The sequence below is a fragment of the Solea solea genome, chromosome 2 (genome assembly GCF_958295425.1).
Source record: "Solea solea chromosome 2, fSolSol10.1, whole genome shotgun sequence".
NCBI classification, from domain to species: Eukaryota; Metazoa; Chordata; class Actinopteri; order Pleuronectiformes; family Soleidae; genus Solea; species Solea solea.
This window is the reverse complement of record NC_081135.1, coordinates 7,637,201-7,650,257: the sequence shown is the minus strand read 5'-3', so window position 1 is coordinate 7,650,257 and position 13,057 is coordinate 7,637,201.

Sequence of the window (13,057 nt, the reverse complement as noted above, 5' to 3'; positions counted from 1 at the left end):
ATTAATGCTTTATTTTGTTCATTATTCTGCCCACAAACAGAGGTAATGATGATTGGAAATTGTTTATATTTAAAGATGAGGCTTGAGACTATACAGCAAATGTCAGGGCTACAGATTAAATTTCCTTCAATGTTGCAAGAGCCCTGCTGGGATTAAAGATTTTAATCCGACAGATAAATGTGCTGAAATTTCTGGGTTTAAAGGTGAGGTTAGAGATTTAATTTTCTCCAGGTTCACTTTAACTTAGAGGCAGTGTTTATGCTAAAGAAATGAACCTAATATGAAGCAGAAACTGAATATTTACACACTGATCTGACATTTTTTTGTTACAGGGAGTGATTAGATTCACCACTGTGTGAAAAGGCTGCTCCTTCACTGTGATGGAATAATCCAACCTGCCTGTTCCTCTGAAACTCTGAGGTCTGACTGCTCCGCCGCCGCCTCGGTAAGGTCATCACATGACTCCGTGCTTTGCAACTTTTCTGATCATCACAGTCAATCACTGAGGATTTGTTGGAGATTATATTCAAGTATTACATTGCTAAGAAAAACCCTAATATATCTAAGAGTAATAATCTGAAACAAAATACTTCAAGCAGAGATCAAGCTTTCTACTATTTTTTCGATTCATTCTTTTATCCCTTTTAAATAATGACCTAATGGCATCATTTAGAAATGGTATGTGTATATATATGGAATACATACTTTCTATGTATTCCATAGAAAGTATCTGTAAACTGAGGCCCCTCAGTTTACTTGGGGAACTAGAACGCTCATCTAAACTGATCTCCTGTCAGCTCCTCACACCTCTGATCAGCCTCAGAGGGTTCACCGAGCCTCTGAGGTGCAGTTTAACACGCGCTCTCACACACTGGCTTCATCTCTGTATTCTTCCTCTGTCACCTCCTGCATGCTAACAGAGGGGTTATTAACATAACAAACTTAAATGCCCTATATAAATAATACGTTCACAGAAAATGCAAACCGGCTCAGCTGACACTGTTGAGGCAGTGGCTCCAACATCTGTTTATGAGCACTTTGCCTAATGATATCATCCGATATCATTAACTGTGGCAGTGTGCGCCACAGCAGCAGGTGCAGCTGTTTATGCCCCTCCAACACCTCCCCGACACACACATACACACACAGCGGAGGAGAAAAGACGCTACCAGTCTCCTCCAACACCAACACCGGTCCTTCCCTCCCTTCCACCCCATGAATCGCCAAACCGCTCATTAGGACAATTTTGCTCAACAAAAAAAGCGGCCCCTATGATTTCAATCTGTATATCACCTGTAATTGTAGTTTTTAGCACGAGCCTGATTCCATACATTTAGCGGGAGTAAACTGTGACTGCGGGTGCGAGTGCTGAAGGCACGCCTCTCACTGGAGCCACCATGCAGCTGCAGAGCCTGTTTTTAGCTGTTAGCCACTTTCTATGTTGAGGCTCTCACAGGCCTCCGCGAATGTGATTGTGCCTGTGTTTTCTGTGGGAGGATGGAGGCGGGGCTTTTGGGGCCTCTGCTTTGTTTCCCGACTTGGTTTTCCTCTGTTTAGATGCTGGAAATTATAGCAAATTGTTGAAATTATGATTTCTGGCAGCGGCCGCAATGAGTCTGCCTCCGCTTCCTGACCTGAAAGGCCAGGTTCGGAGCCCTCACAGGTTCTGTGGAGCCCGATTTGATCGGGCGCCGCTGTAATTAGTCAGATGGTCCATTCAAATGTTGTGTGACAAAAGAGTTATGATGTATTGGAAATGTACACAAAAGCAATTACAGTGTTTATGGATCCAAAACAAACAACTCATATGACAAAATATGAACTGGCTCTGTCTACTTTGTTGTCAGGCTTTAGCCTATTTTACATATCTGGAATAGACTACACTTTATTGTCAGTGTGATCAGGTCTGTTAGTGTCGTTTTGTCTTGTATGAGTGACAGAAAGTTGACTTGTGTTGTTTCTTGAATGCAGGTTAATGCTGAATGGTGGATTGGCTCTCTGTTGTCAATTGTCTTGTTGGGCTCTGGGGTATAAGAATGTTAATGATCAACCATTAGTCGTTAAATTGTTGTTAAGAATGCAACCCATTGTTAATTCATTAACCGACAACCTTTCCTTTTGTGTGTGCGTCATTTCACTGCAACCTCCCATGCTGTGTAATTAAGATTCATACCAGCAGAGGGCACAAATCAACCAAAGCACAAACAAAATTAGCAGAAGAAGTCAGGGAGACCAACGAGCTGAGATGAAGTAGCCTCTGAGCTGCGACGTAATTCAGAAAACTAACAAATAGAGATGCATTTCGGTCATTTATTGTCAATGATGAATCGATTTTTGTTTATTAATTAATTTAGTTAAGAAAAACAAAACACTAGACCCTGGAGTCTTTAAACATGCTTCTCCGTCTTTTATAGAATACACAGTGCAGCCTTTCCTGATTGCTTTACGTGTCCAAATATATATGGAGGGCGCTATTGCTCGTATTAGTTTCAAAATGTCAGTCAATCAGGAAATCAGTTGCTGTGCTTAAATTTTAATTTAAATAAAGACAGAAATAAAGGAAAATAAAATAAAACGTGAAGTAAATTAGAATATAAAGGAAACTGTACCCAAGTATAAAAGCTTAAACTGTACACTGGATATAAACTTGAAGTGTAAGGCAAATTATCCAGCTACATATACATATATGTACACATGTATAACATGTAACATCAGTGGCAATGTATGAATGAAATGCAGATTTTTGCTTTGTTAAAAACCATAGTGGAGTATTTTACTTACTTATATATCCATACTTCCAAACTCACAACTACTCACTCGCTCACTCACATCTTCATGTCCATAAAAAACTCTCCGACTTTAATTGAGAGCTGCAGCAACAGAGTGATACTGCTTGCTGAATTAGTACGACACTTTGAAACTGTTAATATGACAGTTTTGCGCGTTTCATCGGATAAAAATCAAGAACTCCTCTGACAGTTTTACCCTGCGGGAGGAGTTGGATTTGCAGGCGAAGACCTCAACACTGAACCCGCTCTGAACACTGAGGGCCAGCAGGGACCAGAGACTGACCACACACACACACACTGATGTTCGCGAGGCTTGTTAACGCTGTAGTAGCGGTTTACACTGAACACGCGAAACAAAAACACACACACACGACAGTTCAGATATATGTGAACACGATGAAAACACATGTGCACAACAAACACACACTCCTGCTCTTCCTCCTCCTCCTCCTCCCAGCTGTTCTCTAAATGTTGATTACACAAGACATCGGGGGCAGCCCCCTCCTCCCACTGCACTCCCCCTCAATCCGGTAGCCGGGCGATTACTCCTCAAGGATGCTTTGCGGGACCGGCTGACCCGAGGTGCTCGGTGACCCGGGGTTGGGAGTCCAGAGAGGGCTGTGGCCCTGGGGCCTCTTGGCTGGGCTCTTCTTTCCCCTTCTCCTCTTTCCTTCCCTTTCCCTCAGCTGTGTGAGCAGCAGATCTCAGGATGGGAGACATGGGCAGAGACAGCAACTGCCCGGGGACAACCGGCCGCGGAGCAGAACACAGAAATAAAGGAGTGAAATCATATTACTCCTCTGCTGTGGAGACGCTCGGGTAACTCCGCGTCGAGCGAAATGGAGATGAGGGAGAATTAAAGTGAGATGATTTTTATACGGGGTTACTTTGTTCAGAGGAAATTCCCTGGCATTTAGCTGAAGCTTAAGAACACGAGGACGAACGCTTGGTTTGTAACTTTGGCTGTTGTTCTTCGGCAGGTTGCAGGGTCAGACTTTGAGGCCAATTTTTGTTTTTCAAATGCTGGTTTGCATTGTTTTTTTTTTTTATTCCTGTGATGTCACCAAAAAAGACTCTTTTACCCGATCTAGCCAATAAATTACTTTGATATTTTAGTTATTCAGGAGCTGAAAATTCACTCCACAAATTCCCTAATGGGGAAAACAGGCATTTATGATCAACCCTAGTGCTGTTGGCATAAAAAAGAAGGTTGAAATAAACAGGTGTATTGAAGAGGTTTTGGTTACATTGCTGTGTTAAAAAATCTGCCATGATGCACGTGTATTTAAAAGATGACATGTCAAAAAGATGAAAACCAATACAGAAAAACAGGCAAGAAGACACCAAAAAAAAAGACATGAGACATGGCTCACAGCACACCTCCCGATCCACTCCACCATCGTCAGACGGAATCGTTCTGCGGCTCCATTTTCTCGGCTCTACCGTGCAGGAAGTGCTCGTGTTGATGTTGCACTTTGTCATTCAGAGTCCCTGACAGATTTACACTCATTCTAAGTATTTAAATCAATTGATGCAGATGCTGTCTGAATGAAAAAGAAGGAAGATCCTATAGGGAAAGTTGTGTTTGCGCGTGGATAAGGCCTTACTTCCTTCCATATGTCGTAAACTTGTTTTGAGTCGAGAGAATCTGCATGTGTTCAGCATTCACTCCCCGCATCAGCTGTCTTTGCCTGAACTTCCTGCTGGTTAATGTATGCTCGACGTGAGTTTGCCCCAACCTGTCTGAAGTGATTTCTAACGGCCTTGTTTAATTAGCTGGATCCGTGTGTACTTCTGTACATATTCATCAGACGCAGATTTCAGCCCGATTGATGCCGTAATTGATTCAGAGGGGTTTTATAATTCCTGCAAAAGCAGACCCAGAATTTCAATGACCGGGTGAACAAAGTGGGGGCGCGGGGGGGGGTGGGGGATCTGAAGGTGCTGCTTGTACACCTGAGGAAACGTCGGGCGCGCACGTCGGACGGAGTGATCTCTGTCGTCTGTAGCGAGGAAAAGAGAGAAGACAAGTTGGCTGCTTTGTTGTTCTCCTTCCACAAGTAAATTACACATTTAGGATTTATTAAGACAAGAAACAATTTTGAAATGGTGAATCTGTGGAAGCCTCCATGGAGATGTGCTCATTACTCTGTAGCCCCGGGCCACGTTCATCGCCTCGAATGCATCCTCCCCGCCCTCCCCTTTCCCTCTGCCCCCTCTGTCTGTGTTTTTTCGGTGCTGCGTTGCCGTGCCTGATGCTGTAATGTCACAGCGATTTGTTCAAAGCCGCAGCGATGATTTGGGCTCCCAGCAGGTGCCGCCCCGATGTCTGTTCAATTATTAAAGTGAGGGCCACATGGATGCATTACAGCCGCCGCACCCATTAGATAAAAAGACGATGGCTTTTGACACGGCGCATATTTCCTCCCTGCCTCACAAAGACACTGCGGCCCTTTCTTGCCGCTCCTTTTTGTTTTATTCATCACCGTTGAATAAAACCGTTTTTTCTTTGGAAATATTAAAGAGCCATTTGTTCCCTTTCACTGTTGTGGGCACAAGAGCTATTGTGATCTTTTTGATTCCCTCTCATCAAACTGAGGTCACGTCTGCTCCTTGTCATTCCCTCTACTCTTGTTAACTTCCCATCATTCCCTTTCTTCGTCCCACCACCCCAATCTAGCTATGAAAATGTCCGTCGCAGTGATAAATAAATCATGCGGTGGACTCAAAGTTAAACATTGTCACACGCAGCGGTTGCTTTCCTCCTTTTTTCTTCTCTTCCCCTCAGAGCTCAAATGTTTATGCTTTGATGAGGCTTTATACACAAATTACTGCTTAAAACCCAGCGCCATTGATAGAACCGGGCAGGAGCCTGAAGCTAAAAGATGCCACCTATAAATTCTTCATCAGTTATTTCTTCTCCCATTCACTTTCAAAAAAGTTTTTCTTGCATTTTTCTTTTTGTATCAGGAAACGCTGAAACTAAAAGGCAGGGCCAGATCCACATGAGGAGATCAGTGCTTTTATGCAGAGGGATTTTAGTCTGCATGTTTTCTGATTAAGTTTGGCAAGAACTCAGAGCGTGAGCGGCCCTTTGTGCTGCGATAAGGAAGGAGGCATCCAGGTTTGTTGTTGTGATCTTACGCTCTGAGTTTTCACAGTGCGGTCGCAAGGTGAAAGGTTCTTCAAACCCAACTGGTTGTCAGACTGTGTGGACCAGTTTCCTTTTCACAGAACATTTGCTGCCAGGCCAAGAGGAAAATCATACACGATAATTAGATCAATACATACACTATATGGTCATCTGCATTAATTACTTTGCTCTTGGCACACGTTTGTATATTCTCATTGCTCCCATGACGCACTGCCTACAGCAATATAAATATTCAACGGCTGAAAGTCGTCAGAATTTAAGAATATCCCACAGAGAATCTCTCCCTAACTTGACCTAAGTTAAGACTTGCTCACTTTACGCGATTTTCAGTCTGATAATCCAGTCGCCAACGAGTCTCACAAGTCATGATTAGCAGTAAGCAGTCACAAAGTGGGAAATGTTCAAAGACACCAGCGACGTAGTCTCACCAACGCCTTCCTGATGAGTCTCATGTGCACCACGATGGAACTCTTATCTAGTCCGCCAGCTAATTAGGCTGCATTTACACTACGGGTCTAGATGTTCCATTCCAATTTGTTGCCTATATGTGTGATTTTGTTTTTTTTTTGGAGGACCTAATTAAATATCCAAAATGTACATTTACACTGGATAGTGAGACAACCGTCAGGGTGTGCCTGGACACTGAACCCGGAAATGGTCCGTTGAAATTTGCAAAGTCCTGAGTCGTGATCATGGATAGTGTTCTTGTGGGGTTTTACGTCACGTTTGTAAGAACGTACGAATCGCATTGACAGGGCAATATGTGATCGTCTTCGATGTCAGACACAAATGCACATATTTCCACGTATGAATGAGGCTTAAAAGCGATTTGACAATATCAGAATCCATGAGGTTTTTGCCTGCTCACACCTTCATTCGTCATATCTGAAGATCTGAATTGTGTCACTTGCACCAGGTCCTGGAGACTGGACCGGATGGTGATGGCGGATCAAACCTGAACAGGAATAGAAGAAGAAGTGCTGACACAAGAATATCTCCACCTGTAGACATTAAAGGTAAGGTGGAAAATCATTTTTTGGAGCATGTTTTTACCGTAAAATCTCAGAAAGGGCTGCAGTGATGACATGGTTGCCCTGTTTCTACTGGACCGGTATTTGTGAGTATTTGTTGTTTTTCATCATCACCTTGTCAATTCAACAAGTATCCAAAGAACTTAGCATCACCGAAAAGTACCACAAGTTACCGCAGTGCTTGCGAATCTGTGTTCATTGCACGGTCCTGTGCTCCGGAGGCGTTTCCCCAGGATCTCCAACCCTACCTTTAAACCCATGAAACCTAATATTGCCCATCGTTCGCTTTGTCATTTCCCACGTGTGTGTCCATTAGTTTTGCCCCCAGTTTTTGTGCACGGAATAAGAGTCTGAACAGACTCACTTGATACATGAACACTGAATGTTCTCGTCGGGCTTCATCTGAATTTTATACAGTATTTTCATTGAAATGAACTCGGTGCCAGAAAATAGTTGTATTGTGGTGAAGCTCGGTTTTTCATCTGCAGCGTTAGTTGGATTTCACTCTGTTGTTTCTGTAAAATCTCAGGAGACACAGTTGTGATTTTTCTTCAGTGAATACCAGGAGACGTTTTGAAGGTATAATTTGGTTTGTTCTTAATTTTCACATGCTTCTCGTTTTCTTTTTTCTTTTTTATGTGAAGAAAACAAAAAAAAATAGTGGCGTAGTATCAGGCCACACATGCAAACCTTCACTCCCACACCAACGCACCCCAACCTCTCCTCCTCTTCCTTTTCCTCCTCCACGTTTGATTCTTCACTGTGTGTTCTGAACATGCCAACAAATCCTAATTGCACCCCGCACACTTTTTTTCCCACCAATACTGCACGCTTCGTGCCACCAAATTCCTTGTGTGCTAATTAGGCACGCAAACCACGAAGGATACACTCCTGACAGGTGCTGCTGGCCTGCCGGGGTCACACACGTAGACAAGACACACACACACACACACACACACAAAACTAAAGACAGAGAGAGAGAGAGAGAGAGACTGAGAGAGACACACATGCTCACAGCATTAAAAATAAATGGAGAGAGGAGAATAACGAGAGAGGCAAGACGTGTTAATTTCTAGCTTCCATCTGTTATTACATAAGCACTGCCAACAACGACACATCTCTGGAAGAATGGCGAAAGGGAAAGAGAGGAGGAGAGGGAAGACGGAGAGCTGAAAAAGCAAAACAAAAGCCATAACTGACGTCCTCCTGCATGGAAGAAGAATTCCTCGGGGAGGACAGTGGAGTAGAAATCGGATTGATTGAGCAAATGCAGACTTCATTTCATTTGAAGGGTTTCGCTTCCAAAACACATAACCTGGTGTTCTTCCCTCGAAATGTGGATTTAAAAAAAAAAAAGACAAAACAAAAAACTGTGCCATCTGAAATGTTTGTTTCATGAGTTACGGCCTCCAGAGAGCTGGTATCAAGCAGAATTTAAACTTTTTTTCTTGCCTGCGATTTAGTTTCTACAACTGAATTAAAAGCAGAAGCAAAAGTGTAGAGTTTAATTCCGGCACGATTCCCTGAGAAGGTTTGGGGACATGCAACGAAAAATGCTAATCTGGCAACATTGGTGAAATAAAACACTGCTGTCGTGGTCTTTACGTGTCTTTAACTGAATGTATGCTTCAAAAAAAGAAATCTGCCCGTATGAGATTAGAAGATTGAGCAGACAATCAGCAGATTTTTGACCCGCTTAAGCTTAGCATTGAGACGGGAAGCAGCTAGCCTGACACTGGCATAATCAACACACTGCATTACAGCCTATTTGAAACGAACATTTAGTCATTATGTAGGATTATTACCTCACAGCAGTGCCCCTACTGTTGCCTAGTAACAACTCTTAGTCAAGACATGCCAGTCAATTGTGACTCTTTCTATACATCTGCCTATATTTTATGCTTCATATACCTGATAAATATCTGGCACAGCAACAAAGAACATGTAGAAAAATCGAAATATGAATTCTCTGTCTCTGTTTTTGCAGTTGCTGTATTGAAAAATGTTTTGAGCACAGTGACTTTGTGTTTTTTTTCTTCAAGCTCACCCTTTTCCAACAGCTGAAACAACCCTGTAAAAAAAAATAATTGAGTGACGGTTAAAGACGTGCGGCTTTGTCATCGAACAAAAACATTTCCGTGTCTGCGGAGACAATGGGACGAGCTGAAAACAAAGAGCTCCGAGGAGTGACGAGCACCTCAAAGGGCTCGCCCGGGTCTCCTCCGCCTGCTCGGTCACGGGATCTTTTCCACCGATGTGGCACCGAGGCCTGAGATGTGTTGATGTCCTGAGGTAGCGTTTGTTTCCTGCCAGCGATGGTGGAGCGATTCTGCAGACAAGAACCCTGCCTTTGTTTTTCTGCATGGACAGACACCAGGAGAAGTGAATGTGAATGTCTCGCATGTTTACAGGGACAGTGCAGATTCTTTCCCAGGGTGGAGGGACGGCGCTGTCAAGATTCCCTCTGCCAGAATATACACAATCCCACCGTAGATCTTTGGGGTATTTCAACACTCCTATGGTGATGTATTTTGAGCCAGAGCAAAGCCAAACAGCACGAAAGCCTGTAGCTGCTCTGTCTCCAATCTGTAGTGTGGGAAAGCGCGTTCTAATTGTTTGTTCAATTATTTTTCTTGGACACTGCACCTGCACTTCACCAAGTGAACTCCTGGGACTGAAGCACAATTAAGCCTCGCCGAGCAGAGCAGAGCTGACGCCTGTTTAAACAGCGGAGAGGGAGTCCGATAAATACCTTTTTAGTGTGCAAGGTAACAAGCAAAGTGTGACAGTGAGAAGGCTCGCAGGGAGCAATTTCCTATTTATTTGTCTTCTGATTTGACCTCTCTCTTGACAAGAATCCAGGGCTTATTAACGTATCTGTCCTGCGCTCTAATCGAGGCCTATTACAAAAGTTCAGCAGACTGGAAGTGCCAGATGTGGGCGAAGGATAAAGGGGGAGGCGGCTATGTTGCAATCACTGCTGTTGATGCCCTTTGAAAATGTTTTGCGAGGTATGGAGTCTCGTGGATAAGTAGCTCAGATGTTTGCAGAAATGGTAAATTGTGTTCTCTGACCTCCACTGGCTGCTTTAATGAGAAGTATTTTTTTTTTTTTGCAAAGTGAAGAACAGAGGTGTGAAGCCGTTTCATTTGTGTGAGGGAAAAAAAATTACACTTTTTTTTTTAAATCCTCCAACACTTAAAGCATAAGAAAACATGGGGAGTGTTTCACCTTCACTATCATGGTATGGTGCTTTTATTAGCTGAACCTTCAATAAATCTATTCATAACAATGCACATGCATCCCTCAAGACCTTTGGCTTATGTGGGTGCTGGACACAAACACCTTTCTCCCACAGTTCAGTGTGTAAGAAACAGACACATTTAATGGAGGATTCTTACAAGCATCAGAGTGTTGATATTTGTTTGCGTAGAATATAAAAATATAAAATATAAAACACACTCTGGATGGTTTGTCCATTCAGGCTGCCGTAGAAACATGGTGGCACAACATGGAAGCCTTTGTAAAGCAATGCCCTGGTTTAAATGACACATAAAGGCTTATTCTAAGGCTACGAAGACCATATCATTTTTGTTTTAAAGCGACTACGCTGATGCCGTGATCGAGATACCGTGCAGACCCAGACAGGCCCAATGTGACCATGTAGACTGATCCTCAAAATGTGGTGAGATTTATTTATTTTTTCCATTTATTGTGTGCAACAAACACACCATACATTATTTGGGTCTCATCAGTGTATTTTTATGCATATTTTCAATTTGCACATACAAAAAAAACTCATTGTTGCATATTTTCACAGTTTTTTGAAAATGTTAAAATGTGAAAAACGTTTTAATTGCACATCACCACTTGCTACGAGCAGATTTACAAGTATTACTAATTTTGACCTTTTGCTTTTAAGCCTCTCCTGTCATGCCAGATGTCGACGCTCCTGCACTGAGGTCTGTGTGTGTGTGTGTGTCTCAGGGAATGACCGTTCGCGGTTAGTGGTTGGCTCATTCATCGGCACACAGATGCGTTTCACAGACTCCTCCTTGAGTCACACAGCTATCATCCCAGCCATGCATACCTCCGCCGTATGATTTCCATGCTCGCCGACCTCCATGCATTATTCACAGATACATTAAATTACCAGGGCCAAGAGTGAGAGTTGCATGTTAAGGGAGCAGAGTCAGGGAGGTGCCGTCACAACAGCTGAAAGTGTCTGTCACAGAGTTCTAACTTTTTCTTTTTTTTCTTTTTTTTTTTTCCCATAGTTCCCCGACAGTGCAGCTGCCTAAATGATAGGGATTAAGTTAACTCCCTGCTTAGAGGAAGAGCAGGCCCTGGATTAGGGCACTGGGCATGGACACAGAGAGCATTCAAGCAAGAGCCACAGCTTTTTAAAGAAGAGACGTGGAGGAGAGAGGAAGTCAGCGTTGCACAGCCCTCGCGGGGACCTGACGGCCGAGTCACTTGAATGAATACGTTGACAAGCGCAATGCTGCAGCCACAACATGGGAAAGTGTGTCGAAGCAAGGAGGGAGAATGCCGGTGGACACGCCAACAATCTCTTCTTTTTTTTTGTTTCATTCCGTCTCCCAATTTTATTCCCAACCATCAATCTTCTTCTGTCATAGCCTTAAATAACCCTGTCTCATTGACGAATAGAAGAAATGTCAAATCTCTCTTTGGGAATTGTAATAATAGCTCATATTCAAACTAAAATCTCTCTATGTATTATCAAAACAAATGATTATTTTATTGCTCCACTGTTAGTTTGCCATAGTAACCTCTCACCTGTCATTTATGATCATCAGCAGATTATCCTTAAATGCAACACAGCATAAACTTTCTAAATCTAAACTGGATTTAGAAATGTTTCCTGGATTGCATCCTTAGTGGAGATGCTGGAATCATTTTTTTACACCTTTCTCCAAATGTGAAAATGGTCTAATGTTTTCTCTTCATTTATTTCCCCGCACCCAATCGTATTCCGAGAGGTAAACGTCTTAGCTCCTTGCAGGATGGAGGAGAAAAAAAAAGAAGAAAAAAAAACCTGGGAAAGAGCAGAGATAAGAACAGGTGGTGAAACAGTGTGAGAAACACGCGGGAGAAAAATAAAAAAAAACACAGACACCTGCTCATGAAACCAAACCTGGCTCATCCATCACATTCCAGCAGAGTTCAGCTGAGTGAGCCGCTTGGACACGATACACTCTACTATACTGAATTCTACTGCTGACCAGGGCTGCAACTAACTTCATCGGTTAATCTGTCGATTATTTCTGCAATTTATCAAGAATAGAACATGTTGAAAAAGGTTCATCTGTGTTTCCCAAACGTAGATTTGATAATGTTCTCATATGTCTTGTGTCTTTGTCTCTTGGCAAAACTGTCGTTTTATTAGTCACTAGTTTTCAGGCGTAAATCCTTTTCTTAACTGAAACCTTTTTCAAGTCCAACCATTTCACACCTACATTGTTTATGTGACATTTCCAAAGCCACCAACTGTCAATGAAACTGCAGAAATGCATATGTAGGAGGCATTAATGTTTGTTATGTATGGGGTTATTGGTATTTATTGTCATTTATGACAGGTCAATGTAAGTTGTATAAAACACAGAGCATTGAGGCTCATTTTTACCATCACTCTGTTAAAATGTACAGTATATACAGAGGCTATACGAATGTGCAATATAGTTTTTTTTTCAGCACTCCCTAGACAGTCTAATAATATATATTTAACTATATAAACACGTGAGCAAAAAGTACTAAAAATCTTTCAAATAATTTGTGAAATTTGAAAATACGTCACAGTTTTATGAACAAAAATAAAATAAAAAACAACAAACAATTTTTGCTGTTTTTTGTTTTTTTATCCCTACCAAAAAAATGTGAAATAAAATGAATCATAAGGAGACGAAAAATCGCATTTTGTAAAGCGTGAAGTACACATGACACAGGATGACCATTATAAGGTGTTGTGTTTTATTCCCACGGCAGTTTTCCATGGGTGCACCTGCGGTACAGATCCGTGCCGCAAATTACCAGCAATCATCCAAACACACTAGGGCTTAAAT